This window comes from Sturnira hondurensis, unplaced genomic scaffold (genome assembly GCF_014824575.4).
Source record: "Sturnira hondurensis isolate 20B ecotype Veracruz unplaced genomic scaffold, ASM1482457v3 Scaffold0002638, whole genome shotgun sequence".
NCBI lineage: Eukaryota > Metazoa > Chordata > Mammalia > Chiroptera > Phyllostomidae > Sturnira > Sturnira hondurensis.
The window spans coordinates 6,064,626-6,075,933 of NW_028075269.1; the positions used below are offsets into that span (position 1 = coordinate 6,064,626).

At 44.9% G+C, this 11,308-nt stretch overlaps 1 protein-coding gene across 1 annotated transcript in view; it reads right to left on the reverse strand.

The window, feature by feature from the left end:
- The window catches only part of BDNF (brain derived neurotrophic factor), a 36,399-nt gene extending 25,708 nt beyond the window's left edge, over nucleotides 1-10,691 (reverse strand). Inside the window, exon 1 of the mRNA XM_037040421.1 lies at nucleotides 10,404-10,691. The gene's annotated coding sequence lies outside the window, so the exon portion shown is untranslated. The remainder of the gene's footprint in view (nucleotides 1-10,403) is intronic.
- Nucleotides 10,692-11,308: the final 617 nt, after the last annotated feature.

The window sequence follows — 11,308 nt, forward strand, 5'->3', positions numbered from 1 at the left end:
CAAGAGTCTTATGATTTAGGGCTGAGTAAAAAGGCCTTGGGGTCATGAGCCACTAAAGAGACAGAACATATTCTCCTGACTGGAATGCAGCCCCAGCCTTCCTCACTTCACCCTGATTGGCCCAAGAGGATGGCTGGTTAGCCAATGACAGGTAAGACTCCTAGAGGGAGAGGCAACCTAAGACAAGCACAGTCGAGAAGGGACCATCCGGGAAGGACTTAGGGGTCTACAGAGAAGGGGTAGAAAGACCCTCACCCCTCAGCTTTGTCAGAGTCTGAGTCCTCATTCTATCTGTAAAAAGTCTCCTAATCTCTTGGCTACTTTGCTCGCCCAATCTGACTCAGCTTGAAAACAATGCTAGAGGCAGCTATGGCCTTATACCGGAATGAACAGCTTCCAAGAGCAAATGAGACCTGAGAAAGAACGTAGATTTTGTCCTCTGAAGCCTGCTCTGTCCTGCTCTGCCTGGTCTAACCTTGTTGATTACAGAGGTACCAATGCTTTTGGTTATGCCACCATAACAAACAAAAAAGGGGGGTTGATGTTGGGGACCACTCTGTGTGGTTTCCAAGATTGTAGCCCTGTGAGAGCGAGCCCTGAAAGGGGCTACTAAGTCTCCCTGGAAAACCAGGTAACGCAGGTGGCAGACATGACCCGACTCTAACACCGAGGGTTCCTGTGGGAATCAGGCCTAATAAATATATTGTATCCTTTAAAGCTTGCTCTGCTTTGTTCTGTATAGCCCTGGTGATATAAACTGGATGTTTAAGTTCAAAGTGTAAGGAATAAACTCCTTATTTCACGAAACACGTCTTAAAAGACCCTCTGGTGCCAGCATGACTAACAGACCCTGACCTGACAAATCTGTGTTCCTTTAATTGTTATCTATAGATAATACCTGTTTTTGTAGGACTATATATCCTTTTTCACACTGATTGATGGATTATGCATGTATGATGTGTACACCTACACATACCATTCCCAATAAAAGCCATTTGGGAGAAGGGCTCAGGGTGGTCTCCCCTGGAGGGAAATACCACCCCCTTTCCCACCAGAAGAGCAGGATTGTGTCTGGGCCGATTTACTTCTCATTCCCAGTGTACAAGAGGATTCTGAGGGCTGGGGCTCCTTCCACATTAAATGTGCATTTTAATGACATCTCTGTGTTGGTTAATCTCCAACTCTTCCTACAGAAGAGCAAAGTAAGTTATAATAAATTATATAAAAGTAACTCTATCCATGCTGAAACCAGATGGGGGAGGAGTCAATTTCTCTGACAGTTTGTATTTAAAAAGAGAGGCTCTTTGGAAAACTGGAATATCTGAAGGTTTTTTATGGTTCCTAGAGGGGAAGGTAAATTTTAAAAAGATTTTTTTTTAAGTTCAGCTGCTGAACTCCCTAAAAAATGTAATATCAAAAGTTAATTTCTTGAGCAATTTGGGCATCTGAATCTACTCAGGACTCTTTTTTTTTAAATGCTCCCTTCTGTCTGATTCAAAATAAAAATAACTACTTTTGAGAATCCATATGTAGGTACAGAAAAAAAGTACTGCACCTGGCCAAAAAATGGGAAGGATTTCTGAGACTCCATTTGTGATGATGCACATATTTCAGGTAGAGGATTCAAAGATGAAAATATGTAACTGTCTCCATTTGGATCCTATGTGAACTAAAAATTAAGAGCATACTTAGGATATCAATTTACTTGAAAAACTTACATGTGCAAAGGTACTGCAGAGTACACCTCCCTCTTACTTCCCACTTTACTATATAATCCTTTTGAAAAGGGTTTCAGTCTCTGTTTAAACATCTATACTAGGAAACTGACCATATGCCAAAAAAGCCTCTTTTTTTCTTCGTTGGATTATAAATCCCCTTAATAAAATGCTTTGCATGCAGCAAGCATTCAATATTTGCTTAATTAAACAGAAGTAAAAGTTCTTCTAGATACTACACACACTGCCCTGACCAGTGAGGCTCATTTTTTTTTTTCAATGTATGGTTGCTTCTTGTGGGTCCTGCTGGGAACTGGCCTGCAACCCAGGCACGTGCCCTGATGGGGAGTCGAACCGCGATCTTTTGGTCCACAGGCCTGTGCTCAATCCACTGAGCTATACCAGCCAGGGAAGCCTGTGAGGTTTATTTTGTTGGGTGTCATCTCGCAAAGCTGAAGGTTGCCAGTTTGATTCCTGGTCAAGGAACATGCCTGGGTTGCAGGTTTGGTCTCTGGTTGGGGCACCTGCTGGAGGCAGCCAGTGGATCTTTCTCTTCCTCTCTTTCTCCCTCCCTTCCCCTCACCCTAAAAGTAAGTAATTAAATCTTTAGATGCCACACACAGTACCTATTGACATCACTTGTCCTAGATCTGCTCTTGGGGACAACAAAAACAAACCTACTCCCTCCTTCTTAGGCAGTTCTTCATGTTTGTGACAGCTGTCTTCTAAATAAGGATGTCAGAAACCTATCACACATGCCATCCAGATAGTCCCCCAACCATGTGGGCATTAACAATCAGAATTTTTTTCTTTTTTCTTTTTTTAAACAGTCCTCTGTCCTTTATTTATTTATTTTAAAAGATTTTATTTATTTATTTTTAGAGAGAGGGAAAGCAAAAGAGAAAGAGAGAGAAACATCAATGTGTGGTTGCCTCTCACAAGCTCCCCACTGGGAACCTGGCCCGCAACCCAGGCATGTGCCCTGACTGGGAATCGAACTGGCGACCCTTTGGTTCACACCCCGTGCTCAATCCACTGAGCCACACCAGCCAGGGCAGAATTTTTTTTTTCATTGAGCCTGGACAGCTCCAGGGTTCTTCACCCAGCATTCCAGGTAGCTAGCATCACATGATCACAATTTCTAAGGGGAGATAAAACCATCTGCCACTCCAACCAAGGTCTTCTCGCCCTGCAGGCCACCCGTCCCAAGTTCCCAGTTCCCTATGCATCCTGGTCACAGTGGTCTTAATACAGACCCGTCTGTCCATGATCTACCTAAAGCAACCTATTTCAGACCCTTGTACTGAAGACAATACTCTTTAATAGTCTACTTCAAAAGTGAAGAAGAATGATTAGCTTCCCCATTTCAGCATTACGCTTCTACCAGTATAGATCAGTAGCTATATTGACCGGCACCAGTCACACCAATGGCTCACACTAAACCTGCAGTTATTTAAGACATTCAGGTTTCTGTTCTACGATCTACTAAGCCATCCCCCAACACCTTGTCCCACCTCCCTCTTCTATCCTATTTATACAATTGATTTTTCAACCTAGTCACATTACTTTGCATTTACGTGAATGTAAATGATCCAGCTTCTATCATTCCACAGAATGTCTGTTGGCTGGATGTTGCAATATGATAAGCATTTCATCTGTGCCTTCAGATATGTTATCAGCCAACACGTTAATGCTGGATGTCCTTCCCCAAATGTTGCATAAGCGAGAACACCTTGGACAGTCTGGCCTAGGAATGCGGCCTGGGACTCTGCCAAGCATCTCTTCCAGCAGCGTGAGGCAAATTCCTCAACCTTCAGGTTCTGCATGATGTAAAAGAAAGTTATCTGTGTTTAAAAACACTCCCCATAATTCAAGAAATAAATGAGCATGTGAAAAGAGAGAAACTTGTTTTAGTTTGGGCACAGTTTCAGTTTTCAAAAACACATGAAGGCAGAAAGAAAGCATCAGAAAATGCAGCAAATGCTGACGGTAGCAGCTCCAAAATCAAGACTGATTTAGACTAAATCCCATGTGGCAACATTTCATTCAATGAGTTTCCTTCTTTCTCTCTTTTTCTCCCCCAAACTCTTCGTAGCCTCCCTCTCCCTCTCAGAATTTTTTTTCCTGAACAATAAAGTGTATCACTTCCACGAATGACAGAAAATATGACTTTCATTAATTTCTGTGCTTACCAGAAATTGGCACAAAATTAACACATACTGTTTCCCACCTTTTGAAACAGCAAAACTGGCATCCCACCTGGCATTCCAAAATTTGAAAACTTTTAAGCAAAAATCCACCTGTTAAGTTTACACTCGCTGCCGTCTAAATCAACTTTAACATCTCATATGTTCCAAATAGTTTTATGAGTGAACCAAATTGTCCCTAAGAAATTTTAGAACTAAGCCGATGAAGGGACATTTATCATAGGTACTGGAAACAAAGAAGGTATTAGTATAGGTATTTTCTCCAATTTCTAACTTTGCACAAAGAAAGAAAACAAATATTTTTTCTACAATCATGACATTTCTTTGTTGTCTACATTGCTAAGTCAGAATCAGAAGCAACTGTTGGTCAACCTACCTGTTCATTCATCAATATCTGTCAAAATGCCCCCTCTGCTACCAGCACTGATTTAGATGCTAAATGAATGAAATCCGAATTTTTCATCAAAGAATTTTAAGCTAGTTTATAATTACTGTTTCCTGGTTCCACTGCTACTTTTTGGGGGGGGGGTGCTGACCTAGATGTATATTTTTAACTTTTCTAAGGTTAAGATAATTCTTATAGTTTCCTTCTCCTTGTACTCCCCCCCTTACTTTTCTGAGTGTTTAAAGTCTTGCTACATCTATGAACCTTTATTTTTATTTTATTTATTTATTTCTAGAGAGAGAAAGAGAGGGAAAGAAATATCAATGTTGGTTATCTCACGAGCACCCCATACCAGGGACTCGGCCCACAACCCAGGCATGTGCCCTGACTGGGAATCGAACCGGCGACCCTTTGCTCCATAGGTCCACGCTCAATCCACTGAGCCGCACCAGCCAGGGCCATTTTTATTTTACTTTTAAATATTCTCAAATCATTAAAGTTAAAACTCGATTACAGATCAAGAAAATCCTTAAGGTCTCTCTACTCAGTTTATCTGGTATCACTGCATCTCGGAAAGTGCAATGAACTGCCCGTGGTAAGTGAATACAGTCAGAACCTTTGCACTCAGTGCTGCAGGACCTATCCTTGAAAATAGTGAGTGTTAGAAAGGAGACCACCCTTGTTCCTGCCAGGCTAGTACATTAAATGCTAAAAGGCCTTAGTGTATGTATGTACTGACCCGTGAGTCTGCCTGTTTTAAAAATCTCATCTACAATACCAAATGTGTACTAATCCCCAACCCACTCCCTCCCAGCCTCCCCCAGCTCCCGGTCCCCGCTTATCTCTTTCAACAAACCTGAATAGGATCTAGCAACTATAGCCTCAGACAATTGGCTCACATGGCAAATGAGCCATTGGACTGTTAAAGCTGGTGATTTTGTTCTCTAGGTGGCACTGTTACTTCAACTTCTGATGAGTTGCTTAAATTGTCTAAAAATGCCTGTTTATTTTCTTTGTATTTCCATTATGCATATGTTAATTCTACACATAACTTGTAATTTAATGGCAGGTTGCCTTCTAGTTTTATTTTAATAAGCTAACTGGTAGTTAAGTGATTTCTTTAAAATGTAATGTTACATTTCCTCGTTGTATTGTCTCTGAATTAAGGAATCTTCTTCAGTCAGCCCCCCTCCCTCCAGAAATGCAGAAGCCTGTCGGAAACACAGAAGGTTGTCGTAAAGCTTCAGTGAGACGAAAGGAAACAAGATGAAAGCACGTTTAAGAGCTACTAGGTTCTGCAAGCCTTCAAAATCAAGATGTTACTACCATGACAACCAATGAAAGTTCTTTCAAGTGAACCTTTGGGGAAAACCGGTATACCATTCATTACTCTGCGCTCTTTAAAAATAAACTTTAACTTTATTATGGCTCTCACTGAAGCTTGAAATTTACTTTGCTTCCCCCAGTCACTCTCCTGCCCCCCCCCCCCAATTCATCTAATGGGATCCATACTCAAGGTGTTAGGCAGTGTATAAATGAGCCATCAGGGCCACAAGCCACATCTTAGCCTCCAGGATATTCGTTCATATTTGTTTCACCAAGAGCGAAAGTGTCCCAGAGTTTGTACTTGAGCTTGAGTATCTGCATGTGTTTTTTAAATTTCTTTTCAATAACAGTTGGCGTTCAATATCATTTTGTAGTAGTTTCAGGTATCCAGCATAGTGGCTAGTCAACCATGAACTATACAAAATGTTTTCCCCTGATATTTCCAGTACCTACCTGGCACCATACACAATTATCACAATATTATTGAGTATATTTCCTATGCTGAACTTTATATCCCAGGGATTGTTTTGCAACTACCAGTCTGTACTTCTCAATCCCTTCACCTCTTTGACCAACTTGCATTTAAATAAAAGCTTCCATACCTCTTATCTGACCACTCAAGTTTTCCTACCAAACTGAGAATGCCTTCTTGTTCCACTTAGTACACATACCCATTAACCACTTCCTCACTCCAAAAAGTTTTTCCAAATGAATGTATTAGTGAGATCCATGTTTCATGTCCGGATCAACAGTGGTTCCGTGTATTTCATAATTGGATCCATGGCTTTCCTAAGGTTTTAGTATAAGCATTCTGGAAAGCCAGAGATGCATTTAAGTACACAATTATTTAGGATTAAGCAATTCTATGTCTTAAGTGGAATTTAAGGGAAATTTGAGGACACATATGGCTAACTTTAAAAATACTAAAGCCTTCCTCTGTTTCGAGGGTTAAACCCCGCATACAAATGACATACGGATTTCATTTGCTGACATCATTTATTGCTTAACATTACTCCATACCAAACAGAATAAGTGGATGCAGAGTGTAACGGGTAAGTTTGCTCATTCACTTTTGAAGCCCATCAGGGCATGTTACTCATCCTAATAAAGAGAATTTATCACAACTCAACTTAATGTGATGCTTGTTCCAATGATTTCTTCCTCCACTGAACAACAGCTAGCACTGAAAACTAGAATTCCCCGCAATTCTCTCCTCCATTGCTATTTAAAATGCAATTCACAGCTTGAGATCACAGAGCCTGCCAGTGGCTGAATGACTGCACTAGATGGCTGAGAGTCCTTCAATTAAGCAGCAATTTTGCAATTAGTGGAAACTGAGTGCTAACAATCGTTTGAAAACTAGTTGAGACAAGTCAGCAATTACCCTATTAAAGGGATATATTCACTTGCAGAGGCTAGGCTAGCCCCCTCACGCAAACTAGAATCGTCCACATGGGGAGGTGCAGGTTGAAACGTTTTAACGATCACAATAAACTCAATATTATGGACATTTGAAATGAGAGTGCCTTTCATTTAAAAAATATATCCAGAGGTTTGCTATTATACACTCTATTGGCTGTTTTCATTCAGGAAATCTAAAATTGTTCTTTTCTCTACTCTGAGACAAACTTCCTAGATTTTAAAATGTTAATGAACTAACTACTTGTGTGTCACTCTTGCATTGTGTACATCTTAAATAATTTTTGAATCTTAGCTTAATTGATCAAATCTGTGATTGAGACCCAAAGCTGCCGGCTGTTATGTTCTACAGGTTCACTACCTGTAGATTGTGTGTGTGTGTGTGTGTGTGTGTGTGTGTGTGTGTGTGAGAAAGAGAGAGAGACACAGAGTTACAGAAGGTTTTAAAGACAAATGTAAAAAATGTGAACAAGCTCTTTGCTGTCTTATCAGGTGGGCACGTTCAGCTCTTTGTGTGAGCTGCACTACAAACCAGGGCTATTGATGTTCGAAAGAAATGAGATTATCAATCACCTACATTTTGACTATTGACAAGGTGGGACTCAAATCTCCCAGGCAGGAGGGAATGATTGACATTGTAACGGTGCCCCATCAAACTGAAAACCCAGAGACTCTGAGCTAGGATTTCAGAAAATTGCAGTATTTACAGGATTCACCCCTTTCACGGTGAGTGAAAATTAACCAGCAATAGTCCAGCACTCCCCCGTCCCTCTCGGGCCATCAGGAGATTTAGGCAATTAACTCTCTCCGTATACATGAATCATTTGATTTGTTGCATTTTAGGCAAATAATCACTTTCCTGGTCCGTTTTGTTTGCAAGTGTAAGTTATACTTACTGAAATAACATCCTAAAACAGATTTCCTAAATGCTTCATTTTTCTCCATACTTTAATATTGACCTACTATACATCTCAAATGACCGTGAATATCACTTTAAAATTAACAAGGTTTCCAGACACTAATTCAGCTCTGAATGAGCTATGAAAAGCTCCAAAGGTATGTGAAAAATTACTGTTATTTTGCTTTAAAAAAAAAAAGGTGATGTCTAAGTGAGTCTGCAATGTTCTAATGTTTCCAAACGTGTACGTAAGTCGTGTTTATCTGGAAACCATTTCTTTCGGCTTATATCATTTATAAATAGGAAATGCTCTGTAATAACTTAAAATAGCTATACATACATAACACTTTTCCTGTCATAAAACTTATGACCAGTCTATATTTACCAACATTTATCATATTTTGCAAAATAAAGTACAAGAGAAACACAACGACTTTATGGCCCTGGAATTCCAGTGACGGTGACTAACGTGTTTAAAATTCCAGTGAAGTTTATGGTTACATTTCAACAAGTGTTTCTTTCCTTTCTCTTACCTCTACTACCAGTCAGTCCAGAGGTTAACTCACAGAAGAAAAATCTTAAGCAAGGTATTTGCAACATCAGGGGACAGGAGTTGGTGATTATTTTAAAGGGGTGCCGTTACCAGGGCCAAAACTTTGTAGTGTAATTTTTAGGTGCAATGCGATCTAATAACGTGAAGCACTACGCACCATAATCCCAGAAACCTCCGGTGAAAAAATGAGAATGTTGCATGAGGTGAATGTTGCAGGTGCCCAAGTTCATATGAATTAAGTCCATAAGTATACCTCAATAAATAAAAATGTAAAAAATATATGTGTATACAAATATATTATAGCCAAAATGGCTTTTGACTGTACAACAAAATCTATAAAAATAGATTTGGGGGTAAAAACAGAGAGGAGTTATTTTTTAAGAAGTTGGGCCAGTTTAAAGGTTTCCTTTAATAGCATAACACGTTTTATATGCAGTTAAAAACCAACGTTTCTGATAACATCCTGTTTTGCTTTAAAAGATAACTGTACTAGGAGAATGAATAAACACTCAGAAATATGCTTTTCTTTGCTTCTGGCCAAGAACATTCCTGCATTCTTGTCAGAAAATGTTCACTGGGTACCGCTGACGTTGAGGTGTAAGTGTAAGACACCTGGAGAACCCTAAAATAAGACCCAGGGGCCCTAACACACCACCAACCTTAGCCTGTCAAAGCTCCAGCAGCGCGGAAAACTTTTTGCATTGAGCCAAGGAGGCGCCACGGAATCAAAATTCATCTGGAGTCAGAAAGCATCATTCAACAAGTCCCTCCTACCAGCTCCCAAAGGGATTCGGTAAAGCGATCCCTTAACATTCCCCCACCCCCAGGCTCCCGCCCCCAGCCGCTGCTCAGGGCAGCTTGGCCGGCAGAGGGCACCCTCTACCTTCCCTAGCACCGCACTCCCTGCCCCCTCCACCTCCTCGCCCCACCACCCGGGTCCTTCCACCCTGCTCCACCACCGCACACAAACACAGCATCTTCCGACTGCAACTCTAGTTTATCCCAGCAGCCGTGAGGCTTTTCTCCCCTGGGGAATCTCCCCCAGTCTGCAATTCCGCGTCTCTGCCCATGGGACACAAAGCCCCCAACCCTCAGCTATTTCTTTCCAGGTACAGGTCACTCTCCCATTCCTTCTCCCCGGCTCTGCACCCCCAGAAACCCACCCGAGTCAGGACACCCCCCACGCACATTCCACCCACCCAGCCTCCCAAAGTCAAAACTTCTACCTTCCTGGAAGGTGTGCCCCAAGGGAGGGTGAGGGCTGGGACAGGTGTGGGCACAGACAATCCCGGAGTTCCGCAGCCCCTTAAGGTTCGAGCTGCGAGGGCTTCTCAAGTTTTCCAGAACACACTGGCATCGGACCTGTGTCAGTCCTCTTTGGTCTCAACTCCTGTTGAGCAGGTGACCATGTGCCAGCGGGATGAAGTTCCCGGGATGGGGATGCGGTGTGAGGGAGCCAGGGCCCCCCGAAACTTGGACAGGGACCGCCCAGCCCGTGGGCAAGATTCACCTCCCAGCACTGACACCGTCACCCCAGGTGGGGCCCCCGACAGCTGGCGCCCCACGTCTCTCTCAGGACCTGTCCTCTGCTGGGGGAGGGTTTCGGGGGATCCCCGGGACGCTGTCTTCGCTGCCATCGCGCGGCTCCACGTCTCCCGCAGGCTTTCTCTCCCCTACCTCGGGGTTTCCCGGGGTCCCTCTCCCTCGGGGATCCTGACTGCGACTCAGGTTCCCGTGATGGGAGGAGAAAGCTGCGCAGGAACAACTCCGCATCCCTCCTGCTCCCGGAGGGGACGAAAGGAGTTCTGGCCTCTTCCCGTAACTTCGGGGGCCCCCTAGCCAACTTTCCCCAGCAGACGGGCGGCTCCTGCGCCAAGCCCAGTGCCCGGTGGTTGCCTACCTCGGGGTCCACACAAAGCTCACGGGTCGCCAGCGGCTGAGTCACATCGTTGTCCGGCTCCTGGCCCCGGCGCCCAGACCCAGTCCCCGTCGCGGAGCCCCACGCCGCCTGCCCCAAAGCAGGGGTGGCAGCTGCAGTTCAAGTGTTTCATCAAAGCTTCACGGAGAGGAGGTTGGGGGCGCGCCGAGCCTGCTCCTCGGCCCCGCCCGGGAGCCCGCGGCGCTACGGGGTGCGCGGGACAGCGAGCGGGCGGGTCCGCCCGGGTGCGGCGGCGACGGCGACCCGGAGCTCCAGCCTGCGCTCGGCGCTCGGGTCAGACATTATTTAGACCTTCGGTTGAGCTTCGATTGGTCAGACGGCGCCGCCCCCCGCCCCCCCTTCCCTGGCTCCCCCGCGCCACCGATACCCTTGCGGGGCGGCCGCTTAAAGGGAACGCCGCGCCTTTTCCTCGTTGCGGCTCAGTGCCCGGGACTCCCGGGGCTTCCCAGGCCCGCGCGTCCCGCGCTGCCCGTCCCTTGGAGTCCCGCGAGCCCAGCGCCCGCCGGGGGCACCTCCGCAGGACGCACGCGCTGTGCCCACCGCTGCCGGGGGAGCCCTAACCCCCGCCCCGGGGAACCCCGCGTCCCGCGCCCTCGGCGGAAACCCGGCCGTGCGCGCTGGGGCGGGAGGGAGCGAGTGCGAATCCTGCGCCTCTGGGGTCTAGCTCTCCTCGCTGGCAACTCCCACCGCCCCATTCCAGCGCTCAAGTTCAGTGTGAGAGGGCGTGCGTATCCCCGGCCACAGACACACCTTCCCGCACCACGGAGCTTGCAAACGCGAGCACACAATGAAATCGCACAGAGCTGGGGGGCTATTGGTTTACTCCGCGGCCTTAAACACGCCGGCTTAACAGGAGTTCGCGCACT